The sequence below is a fragment of the Rhododendron vialii genome, chromosome 5a (genome assembly GCF_030253575.1).
Source record: "Rhododendron vialii isolate Sample 1 chromosome 5a, ASM3025357v1".
NCBI lineage: Eukaryota > Viridiplantae > Streptophyta > Magnoliopsida > Ericales > Ericaceae > Rhododendron > Rhododendron vialii.
This window is the reverse complement of record NC_080561.1, coordinates 19556620-19569816: the sequence shown is the minus strand read 5'-3', so window position 1 is coordinate 19569816 and position 13197 is coordinate 19556620.

The following is a 13197-nucleotide window of genomic DNA, read 5'->3' as shown; positions in this document are numbered from 1 at the left end:
CATGGCTAGGTTTAGTCCTTTGGATTTGATTCTAGGAAGATTTGTGGAAGAAATGAGAGTTTGTACAAGTATTTGTGTTAAACAATTGATAATTGTACAAAGTAGGACAATGGAGGTTAGATTTGTCAAAGATTGGAAGGATGAAGAAGATCATGGTGGTTAAGGCATGGTACAACCCAAATCTTTCTTCTTTCTCTTCCTCTCTCTCTCAGCCAACTCTCTCTCTCCCCTCTCTCTCTTTCTCTGTCTCTCTCTCTCTCTCTCTCTCTCTCGCCCTCTCTTTTACTAGTATATACACACACATATATATATATATTACGATGTGCAAGAAAATAATAGGTACTTTTGTACTTGTGTCAAAGAGTTTTAAAAGGCTAAGATTTTCCCTTTAAACTAATCAATTAGCACATCTGTACATAGTAAGTTTTTTAATCAACCAAGTACATATACTAATATATAACAAAGGTACTATGTACTCTAGGTAGTTCAACTCCCCATTAAATTAATCTAATTGGGTACAAAACCCCAATATAAAACAATATAAGAGTACTTAGGAAATCTTAGGTCTTTTAAATCCAAGGTACATACATAATATAATATAGGTACAAACATCACATGGGGATTTAGAAAATGACTAGTTTATGAAAACCCTAGTACTAGTTGGAAAGACTAACCTTATTACCCAATGGATTATAAAATTCCTAGTATTTATTGTCCAATGGACAAAAGTAATAAGGAAATTTTTATAGTTAAATAATCAAAAATGTCCTTTTACACAATTATAAAATTCTATTCTTTTATAGATATTAGTACTTAATCAAATCTTTCAATGAATACTTTTAATATAAAGAATAGGGTTTCTATTACCCAATGGATAAAAGTTCCCCTAACTAACTTTTATCGTCCAATGGATAAAGAAGAAAATCAAAATAATAAAAGAAAATAAATAAACAATTTCAAGGCTTGGGTTGAAAAGGTTCAAAGATGGTCAAAAAGGTCCATCTAGGATTAGGAAATTATAACTAGGTGGATTGGGAGTTCGGTTTCTCCAACAAGTCGGTTAGAAGCTAACTAGACTTGCCAAGTAGGACCTCTAGCTAAGAAATATACTTTTAAATGACTAAAATCTAATTATGACGGATTATTGGAATTTAAAAGAGATTTAAAAGAAATCCAAGAAATAAAATTCAAATATTGAACGAAATTTTTATTTACCGAAAATCAGGGCCGTTATAGTATAAGTAATAGAAGCAAGAAAACAAGGTTGCTTATGTTGCTTGGAATTAGGGTTAGGGCTTTGTATCATTTTGAACTTGATACTTGGTAACCCTTTAAATATTTTTTGGAACCCTTTTAATGGAAGAACCATGGGGGGTATATATAGGGAGAGAGGAAGGTAGATATGGTGCAAAGAGAGGAGCTCAGCCAGTCCACGAGGCTGGCTGAGGTTGCTTGGTGGTTAAGCTTACCAACCCATAAAGGTGATAAGGACAGGCTTAACCAGCATGCGCGCATTATGCCCTGGCGCGCGCGTGTCATACCAACACGTGCGTCGGTCAACGATCAAGCTTTGACTGTAGACCAAACCTGGCAGCTTGACCCGCGCGCGCGGGTTTGGGAATAGCGCGTGCGTGTACCACCAACTCACGCGTTGGTCAACGGTCAAGCTTTGACCATTGACCAACACCTGTCAAGTTGATCTGCGTGCGCAAGGTCTCAACCAACGTGTGCCAGTAGGGTTTTTGGCTTTTGAAGTGGCTTCGGCTAGATTAGGTTCAAGGGTTTTGCAAACACTCAAAGCTCAAACACTCGACATTCCCAGGGCGTTCTTGATCCGTTTCATCATTGAAAAATCAAATACCATAAGTAAACTACTCTGGAAGCCCAGATTGGGGTGTCTACAGATACCAAATAAGTAAAGGATCAACAGAAGAGAAGAAGAGGAAAGCACTAACCTTTTATTTAAGAAGAAAATATTACAAAGGGAGGAGGAAAGTGGAGAGCAACTCAAAGAATTTTAGTGAGAGAGGGTAATCCAAAACCTGAGTTTACTCTTACTGACACGTCCTTTTTATAGAGGACTCTACATGAAACTCAAATTAAAATACAAATGAAATTACACTCAAATTCATCTGAATATAGATATTCTGGGTGCGCTGAGGGTCCCATCGTCACATGAGTCTGATATTTCATTTGATAATTAAGTGTGAACAGTAAGTTGCTGATTAATTCTAGTGATTTTGAATCACATGAAGAATCATAAGATCAGGTAAATGAGATATCTGATCAAGACCAAGAAGAGGATACTTCTTCTAGTTCCGAAGAAGAAGATATTTCTAAAAATTGTAAATGTAATAACCTCGAATGTTCAACTTCCAATAATTATTGGAAAGCCATTGTGGAGATGAATGGACTCAGTATAAATGTTCTTACTAATAAACAACAAGGTTTATTGGATATAATAGATCAAATTGATGATCCTCAGTTGAAAATAAAAATCATAGAAACATGTATCTCTTCTACTACAGAAGAAGAGGAGGAAAAACCCCAAATCCCTAATGAAATTTATAGTCTAAAAAATATTTTAGATAGATTAGAGCAAATTGATACCAATAAACCTGTTACAATCCCTAACCTTAAGGGAGAAATAAATATTTTAAAAACAGAGATAAAACAGTTAAAATCTTTTCAAAATAAAACTACCCAAGAACTTTGTGACATGAATAAAAGGTCAATTTCTCTAGAAAAAAGAGAAACTGGTCAAACTGATGACTCTAATTATCTAACTATCATTAACAATGTGGTTTACCAAAAATGGCATGTAAAGGTAAACCTAGTAATACAAAAAGAATATACTATCAACAATATTATTGCATTGGTTGATAGCGGCGCAAATATGAATTGTACTCAGGACGGAATTGTTCCAACCCAATATTTTGAGAAAACTTCTCAAAGTCTCACTAATGCAAGTGGATCCAAAATGATAATCAAATACAAACTCAACAATGTATATATTTGCAATAAAGGAGTCTATTTGGAGACAACATTTCTTTGCATAAGAAATCTCCAGCAAAAGTTAATATTGGGAACCCTTTTTTTGGCAATGTTGATGCCAATGCAAACCAGTATTGCTGGTATTACTGCTCATGTGGATGGGCAGGAAATCTTCTTTGAATTTGTTTCTCCTCCTATATACAAGGAAATAAATGATATTTTGAGGAAAATTTCCAATAAGGATAAACAAATAAATTTTCTTCAAAAAGAAATTAGAATAATGAGTATTGAGGAAACATTACAGAAACCTGTAACGAAGGAGAAAATTTCTCAGATTGAAGAAGATTTCCATAAAGAAATCTACAGTGATATATCCCTAATGCCTTCTGGGATAGAAAGAAATATATTGTTTCACTTCCGTATGAGAAGGACTTTGATGAAAGAAAAATTCCTACTAAGGCCAGGCATTCTCAAATGAAACAAGAATATTTAAAAACGTGTCAAAATGAAATTGACAATTTACTTAAAAAACAATTAATTAAAAAAAGCTACTCTCCTTGGAGTTGCACTGTAAAGCCCCGAATTTTGGGTACGTTAAATAAGAAATTTTTATTGAAAAATAAACTGAGTCGGGCTCTTTATTACAACAAAGCTTAAAAGAAGTACTTTTATTACAAACGGAAGGGAACTAAGGTTCCTAACTATTGCTCCGCTTGTTCCTCCATCACAGCTCATCGGCTCCGAAGGCCTCCAAGGTGTAAAGCTCACCCTGCTCATCTATGAAATCTAACATATTATACCAGCGTTGCCACGGATATAATATGCCAAGGTCACCAAAAAGGCAACACCGTGAGCTACAACGCTCAATAGGATAAACCTTACCCTCTAACCCTTAACTTATGAACAAGAGAATCATAATAACGAGATATAAATCATGCGTAATGACGACAGTCAATCAAATCCACATTCCTTATTCAAACTAACGTTAGCGTTGACTTTTTTGACTCATCGTAGATCGTGACATTATTTTCACCTTTCTTTTTCCAAACACCTTTCTAACTCACCCAACCTCGGTTCCGCCGCGCCGGGTTCTCGAGTATCCTCACAATGGTTCCGCCGCGCCGGGTTCCCATTGGCACACAATTGCATTGGCTCCTCTCCACGGATAACCAAGCCACACACCCAACCTCGGTTTCGCCGCGCCGGTCTCTCGAGGATCCTCACAATGGTTCCGCCGCGCCGGGTTCCCATTGGCATACACACACACAACTCACATAATGACACTCAAAACTGGCCATTATGTAGTTTCAAAATATTTCCTCCCTCAGATAAACACATTTTCATCTTCGTTAACACACCCTAGGTGCCATGTCTCTACTTTCTTGGTTCTCGTGTCACGTTATCATGCATAGACTTCGTGGTGTAGGACTTTCCACATAAACAAGCATTTATCGAAACTCATAATGAATCCAACAAGATCATCCAACTCTAGACTACTTTTCATGCTTGAATCACCAATAACGAACATCATGCATTTCATACGTTTCCAACAAAAGATAACCTTATCTACTTTAAATAAAATAATCAAAGTTACTTCCTAATGAACTTATATTTAGAGTTAGGGTACAAAACTACTTTATACTTGGGATAGTAGATAAGGATAACTACCGTTCTTCTTGGCAGTGGTCAGCTACGAAGATTTGGTCGTCGATTTTGTGTTTCGGCGGCGTAACGGCGTCGGTTTGCTTCGAAAGGAAAAGAGATGTACTTTCTTTTCCTAGAAACAACTTTACTAACTAATGTGGACTACTTTAAAGTTCTATGGGTGGTTTTAAGAGGTGGTTTGGTGGTATTGCTCAAGAACTCTCAAGAACACAAGAAAATAAGGACTTTAGGACTAAGAACACTTGGAATTTCTAGAGAGAAGGAAGAGCAAAGCTTGAAGGTGTGAGTTTGAAGCTTGGAATGGCTTCTATTTATAGGCCAAGACTCCCCTCTCTCTCTCTAGCCGATTCTCTCTCTCTCTCTCTCTCTCTCTCTCTCTCTCTCTCTCTCTCTCTCTTTTCTTTCACTTGTCATGGTTGATTGAAAGGTTGATGGGTGAAGTTAAGGCTTGCTTGACACTAACCACCTAGTTTTAGGCTTGCATGGGTTTAGTACCTTGGATGGGATTTTGGAAGATTTGTTGGAAGGAAAGGAGACAATGGTACAAGATTTGGTGTTTAAAGAATAATTGAAGGACAAAAGGTGATGGATTTGGAAGATATTCAACCCAAAAGTTGAAAAGGTGAAAGAACAACAAGGTACAAGTCCCATCTTCTTCTTCTTCCTTCCTCCTTCCCTCTCTCTCTCTCCCTCTTCCTCCCTCTCTCTCGGCCTCTCTCCTCTCTCTCTCGGCCTCTCTCTCCTCTCTTCTCTCTCGGCCTCTCTCCCCTCTCTCTCACATATATATGTATATATATATATATATAAGTACTAAGAAAGACTAATACTAATAATATATAAGTACCTAAGTACAAGATTCTAGGGTTGAAAAGGTCAAGATTCTCCCATTAAACTAATACAAAAGGTACTAGTACTTAATTAATATAATAGTGTACTTTGTACTTCCGGGAATCTTAATAAAAGCTTAGTTTAATAGGCCTAGTACTTAGTTGGCAAGACTAACCTATTGACCAATGGATAATAAATCCCCTAATGGTTAATAACCAATGGACAAAATAGTAAGGTACTTTATACATTAAAGTAATACCATGGTACTATAAGCTAGTATATATAACTATAAATATATATATATAGGTACTTTATAATCAAACAAGTACTTTAGATAGAAAACTAGATTTACTCTATTATCCAATGGACAAAGAAATCCCTAACATCTATTGACCAATGGATGAAGGCAAATAGGTTCAAGGGGGTTCAAAAGGTTCATCTAGTAACTAGGTGAGTTGGTTGCTCGGTTCCTCCAACTTAATCGATTGGAATACTAACTAAATTGGTCAAGTAGGGTTTCTAGTCGAGAGTTAACCAATGACCAAAATCTAACTACGACGGAAATTAAAAAGAAATCATATAGCCACTCAAGAGAAAATAAGTAATTCAAATAAAATTCAAATATTTAACGAAATTTTTACTGACCAAAAATCAGGGCTGTTACATGCACAGCTTTTTATGTCAATAAGAATGCTGAAAAAGAAAGAGGTGTTCCTAGACTAGTCATAAATTATAAACCGCTTAATGAAGTCTTAATGTGGATAAGATACCATATCCCCAATAAAAAAGATTTACTGGATAGACTGAATAAAGTAGTCATTTTTTCTGAATTTGATTCTGGGATATTCTTATTCCTGCCAAATTAATATCTTCAATAGGATGTGATTCAGGAATTTCAGATGTTGAGTGCCTACTAGTAGTAGGTACACTAACCCTATAAGGTAATTGTGTTGCAGAAAAACTATTTCTAGAACTACTGCTTCTAAGAAATCTTTCTGATTGGGAATTTCTAAAATTTAAAGAGACAGTTCTGTCACTGTCTTGAACTATTTGTTCAATTTGATTAACTATAGGTCTAGGTGGTACCGCATTATTTATCCCCCAATTTTCTGGGAATGTAATTTCCTTCCAATTTATTAACCTATTGGTTGCAATATTTGATGTTAACATATTAGTTTCTACCAAGACAGTCTGGTCAGCAGGTCTCAATTGATGAACCCTTGGATTCACAGTATTCATTATTTTATAGTAAATTCTATAAACTACTGCTATTACTTCAGATCCAGGTAAGAAATCATATCCTCAGGTCTGAATCCTACAATTTAAAACCTCACCTAGGTTTCTATCTATCAGTGATAGGGTAAGATTTGGATAAGCATTAAAATAAACAGGACCATGACATAAACTAGTCTCAATTGCTCCCATTATTGAGGATCGCCAATTATTACACCTGCCATCCCTAAGTGTTACTTGAAGGCAAGTATCCATTCCTAACAAAGTTAATGGTTTAAGAGCTATTTGCACTAAACCAATATGAACGTATTTATAATTTCGCATGTGAGCAATTAGATCACTACGATCCATAAGGTTTATTACCTTATCATTAAGCTCTAAGCTTTCTATTCTTTCCATGGTTTTTATTGCCATGCTACTTCGAAATTCAAACATACCATGCCCATATATGGTAGAGGGGCGAACTGGAGGTATAGTCCAGTGGTTCAACTAATTCAGTGTTTTTAATTCTATCATTATCAGATCTAAATAGCCTCCTCATTGAGTTAAAATTATGTTAGTGCTCATATAGATTATTCTTTCATGAATTTGCCTTCTTTTTTTTTAAATGAAAGATAACATTATAAATAGCACGTCTGTCAACGGTTTACTGGAGCAAGGCCAAATTACCCTTCTCGAGTCCTCATGGCCGGACAAATCCGAATGCGACTTTGGTGACGTCCCACTACCTAAAATGTTTTCTTGCATTTAAATTTTGGTTTGATTGATTTTTATTTGAAAGGCATCTCCATGCTAGAATAATTTATACTTGCACTAACAGATTATTTTAAGCCATGACTAGCTCTGATACCAAATAATGTACAAACAACAGTACAAAGGATCAAAAGAAACTAACCTTATTATTATTAAGGCCGAAGCCAATTTACAAAGGAGGAGAGGAGAAAATCAGAGTGCTTGGATTTTAGAGAGAGAGAGAGAGAGGGCAATCCAAAACCTAATTTTTCTAATACAGACGCATCCTTTATATAGAGGTTTCAACAGGAAATGAAATACAAACCAAAGTGAAATTTACACCAAATGAAATGAAGATTTTGTCGGGTACACTCTGGGCCCCATCGACACAAAATATCTTCATCTAAAGTAAAGTGCCTTCAAAACTACTCCATAATTGAGTATCTTTAAATTTACTCCATAATTGAGTAGCTTCACCGAAAGTTGATTGGCATTATTGGTTTTTCTCTTTTCCTTTCCGAGAGGACAGCTGTTCCGCCATCATTTCGGCCATGCTGTCCCAAAAATCACCCAAAGTTGGTGTTGGTGTTGTCCCATCATCTTCATAGGGGCCTTGAGATTCCCCTGCTAGCATGTAAAAGGATTATTATATTCTTCATTGCTTTTTGTTGATGTCATGGACTCATCATCAGCCATCTGTGTTGCTTGAACAGATCGTAGAAATTGATTCTTCATATAATCCATGGTCTTAATTACCAATTCATCATCTGTTAAGGATGGATTTTTTGCCTTGATTTGGGCTGAGATTTCCAAGAAGGGATTCTTTTTAGAACTCTGCTCCTTTCTTTTCATTTGTAATTTTAATTCTTGGGTTGCAGCTTTTATTTCTGCAAGAGTCTTATCAAGATTAATACCTTTCCACCATCTGTATTGGAAAGTTCTTTGTAGAACTGGACGTCCAAATTTATTACTCCCAAATTGAACATCCCATTTCCAAATCCATGGGATACGAAAAGTTGTTATTATAAAAAAGAATGATTTTCCTTCTGAAATATTGGTTCCCTGCAATTGGGGATGATGATTGGTAAAGTATTCCAATTCCTTCTAAACTTCGAGAAAAAGATAATCTGATCAAGGGACAAATTTAGACCACCACATATAAAACCAATTTGGCAATTCATGCTATCCAACAAGATTTGGACAAATTTTAAGAAACCATGAGTGTTTCCTCCGCTGATTTTGGTAGTAAAATGCCTTTGTCCAGGCTTCAACGTAATCCCAGTAATTATAATGAACTGGAACTCCATTTTCTGCTTTAATTGACAAAGTCTTAGATTGTTGTGGGTGTATTCCCCATTTGTGAATTGGTATGACCATTTTTATTATGGTCTTGCTATAACTTATTGGACTATTTTGTCCAATCCTCATGGAGTTTACAATAATCTATCAAACACAGTAGAATCACCTACTGCTAGTGAAATGAATTTTACTATTAATGACCATAATAATAGATCTTGAACTCAGAAAAGAGATTAATAAGGAATTCTACCAACCTAAATATAAAGAATTTAGGGAATGGTATTTCTCAAAATATGATGAGAATCAATTACAAAATTTTAAAAAAGAGTTCTATAATTGGATAGAATTTTTTTAAAAATATTATCCCTTTTACTCAATGGTTTTATGGGAAATATTACACAGAATTGGATACATCCATAAATGTAATTCAGAATTATCATAGAAATTGGAAGTCTATGACTGGAACAATAATAACTGCACTTCATCCTCCAACAACTCCTTTATCTTTAGAAGGTAGTTCAGATTCTAAACCCTCTTTGGAAATTGTTGCGTTTGTCAAACCTACAAATACAGATGTAAATAGTAAAATCCATAAGCAGAATAATTATACCAACTTATTTCTAAACACAGTTGGAGACCAATTAGTCCGAATGGAAGGACAAATAGCTCAAATAAGTGAACAGATTGTGAATCTAGACCACAAGGACACGGTGAAGGAAGATGAGATTTCTCCTTCAAATATTCGACCACCTGTTCCTATTACTGGATTTAATTTAAATAATCCAAAGAAAAATATTGAATTAATCAAAGAATTACAAAAAAGATTACAGGGTCTTTCTTTGAATGTTATATCCAAGGAAATAGAGCCTGACGATATGAATGATCAGGAAATTTTAGATTTGGAAAATTCTTTTATCCAATCTCAGACTGATACTATCAATAAAATTCAATATCCCAGAACTAAGGAATTTCCTTATTCAGGAGCTGATAGGTATTATTATCCAAGACCGACTCCTCAAGATATGCTTTATGAGGAATCTGGTTTCCAAAAATAAATGTCTTATAATGGTAGAGCTATTTATGAATGGAACATAGATGGTATGACAGAATATCAAATCTTCGGAGTAGTACAACAAATGATGATGTATAGTACTATTTGTGTCAATAATCAGAACGAAGATAGAAAAGTGGCTGGCTAGATAACAGTTGGTTTTACTGGTATGATTAAAGGTTGGTGGGATAATGTCTTATCTACAAACCAACGATCAGAAATTTTAAATGCAGTAAAGATTAATGAAAAGAGTGAACAAATACTGGATGTTGTATACACTCTAGTTCAATCAATAGTTTTACACTTTGTTGGTCACTGGGATAACCAACGTGAAAGAAGTAGGGAATTACTTTAGAATTTAAAATGTCCAACGTTAACTCATTTTCGTTGGTATAAAGATGTGTTTCTAGCAAAAGTAATGCAAAGAACTGATGCTAATAGTGAGCATTGGAAATCAAAGTTTGTTGATGGGTTATCTTATTTCTTTGCAAAGAAAATTAGGAAAAAATTAAGCACCAAATAAGTAAAGGATCAACAGAAGAGAAGAAGAGGAAAACGCTAACCTTTTATTTAAGAAGAAAATATTACAAAGGGAGGAGGAAAGTGGAGAGCAACTCAAAGAATTTTAGTGAGAGAGGGTAATCCAAAACCTGAGTTTACTCTTACTGACACGTCCTTTTTATAGAGGACTCTACATGAAACTCAAACTAAAATACAAATGAAATTACACTCAAATTCATCTGAATATAGATATTCCGGGTGCGCTGAGGGTCCCATCGTCACATGAGTCTGATATTTCATTTGATAATTGAGTGTGAACAGTACCTCCATAATTGAGGTAGTTGATTATTGTGGCTGGCCACCGAAAGTTGGCTTGGCTTTATTGATTCTTTTCTTTTCCTTTTCTGGAGGACAGCCGACCAGCAATAATTTCTACCATGCTATCCCAGTAGTCACCCAAAGTAGGCCCAACAGGTGTATTACCATCATCTTCAAAGGGGTCTTGAGATTCCCCTACCAAACAAGTAAATGAATTGTTGTCGTCTTCTGTACTCTTAGCCGAGGTCATGGATTCGTCATCAGATATCTTATTAACTGACTATAGAAATTGATTCTTCAAATAATCCATAGTTTTAAGCACAATTTCATCATCTGACAAAGATTGATTCTTTGCTCTGATTTGGGCTGAGATTTCCAAGAAAGGGTTCTTAATTGAAGATTTTTCCTGTCTCTGCAATTGTTGCTTGAGTTCCTGAGTTTTTGACTTAATTGCCAAAATAGTTTCATCAACTTGGACTAATTTCCACCATCTGTACTGAAAAATTCTCTGGAGTATTGGTAGTCCCAAGTTATTATATCCCAATTGGATATCCCATCTCCATATCCAAGGAATTCCAAAAGTTGTCATTGCTAAAAGGAATGATTTTTCTTTTTGGAATATTTTGTCCTCTTAATTGGGGATGGTATTATATGAAGGACTATATTTCCTTTTGTATGTCATGCGGAAGATAATCCGATCTTGAACCAAATTTAGACCACCAGATAACAAACCAATTTGGAAAATCATTTTGTCCAATAAGATTTGGACATAATTTAAAAAACCACGAGTGTTTTCTATTTTGATTCTGGTAATAAAAAGCCTTTGTCCAGGCTTCTATGTAATCCCAATAATTGTATTGGATTACTGAAGTGCCATTTTCCATTCTGATTCACAAAGATTTTGATTTTTGTGGGTGAATTCTGTCACGCCCTCAATTTTAAACATAAATATATAAATTAGTTCAATAAAGGATCCTCGCATAAACTAGATAATACCCAAAATGCATTTGCCACCTGTTAAATTACAAATAAGTCCCCAAGTTAAACAGAAATACATCCTTGGTACCGTAGCCCAAATTAATTTCGATACAAGTACAACATGTATATTACAACTTATAGTCAAAAGATAATACAAGAGTTCAATTAGTTACAAGCCATCTTTAATCAAAAGCAACCCTATTACAAAGATGAGAGAGAACTAAGTCATGTTAGCTTCCATAAGTCTTCGTTTCTAGAAACACCATGTCGTACAACCTATTGCCCTGCTTTCGAACCTGAAAAGAAGGATTTTGCTGAGCTATACTAGCCCAGTAGGAAATTCTCTACAAAATCTATATGTAGTGAGATGATGATGAGCATGAATACAGCAAATTAAATTAGATGTCAAATCCCAAACGAACGTATGTCCATACCCTCTACAAGTGACATAGCATTCACATACACATATACACACACACATGCATATACTCACACACACACACACTTCTCCCAACGAACCTCCACCCCTTGCGACATTGTGTATCCACCCCTCGCGACACAAGATACTCCACCCCTTGTGACATTGTGTATCCACCCCTCGCGACACAATATACTCCACATTCACTTCACATTGACAATCACCCAATCATCACAATCAACACCTACACCATAAACTCATTCCACATACAACCAAACACTAACAAATACACCACACATAACTTATGAATCACAACATTCTAGTCCACAATACTACTTTCAAAGGATTTGCACTCCTCAAGCCTTAAAACATTCTATTCGACCATAAATGGCAAATAAACACCTAAGTCACGCATAATCACCGCAAACAGGTAGAGGAAGAGAGAAATCCCTACCTAGATGGGTTTTGAGCAAAACCCTAGGTCTACCAAGAGAAAAAGGCTCGAATCCTCCAAAGACAAGCTTTACCCAAGCTTGGATACAAGATCTATAGCAAATAAAACCCCAAAACATGGATAACAAGCAAAGATCAACAAATAATTGGGAGGAGAGAGAGAAAAACGTGATAGAGCTTCAAGGAGTGAGAACAAGAACACAAAACTCACCCTTGGTTCACCAAATGTAAGAATCTTGTGATTTTGAGGAAGAAAACCCTTGGATCTTAGAGATTTGAGGTTAAAATCAAGGGTTTTGGGTGAGATTGGAGTTGGGTAGGTGAGAAGGGGTGTTTCTAGGTGTGTTTCCTGGGTTTTAGAGTGAGAAATGACAAAAGGGGGGTATTTATAGAAGTCCAAAAAGCGTGCTGAAAATTGCAGAAAAACACAGCGGGTACTGGTACAAGAAGATTCCCAGTACCGGTACTGGAGCCTTTCAAATGTCAATTTGATCAAGTGTCTGGACAGCGGGTACCGGTACTGGGAAATAGCCAGTACCGGTACTGGCTAGGCAGAAAAGTGAAAATTTGCAACGGACTCGGAACGAACCCAACTTGATACCAACACCTCCAAACAACATTACAACATCAAAACTTACATTTTACTATTCTCCGAGAGTCCAATACACAACCAAATACGTATATCCATACACCCCCACAAACATCCGTACAACTTTAATAACAAAAC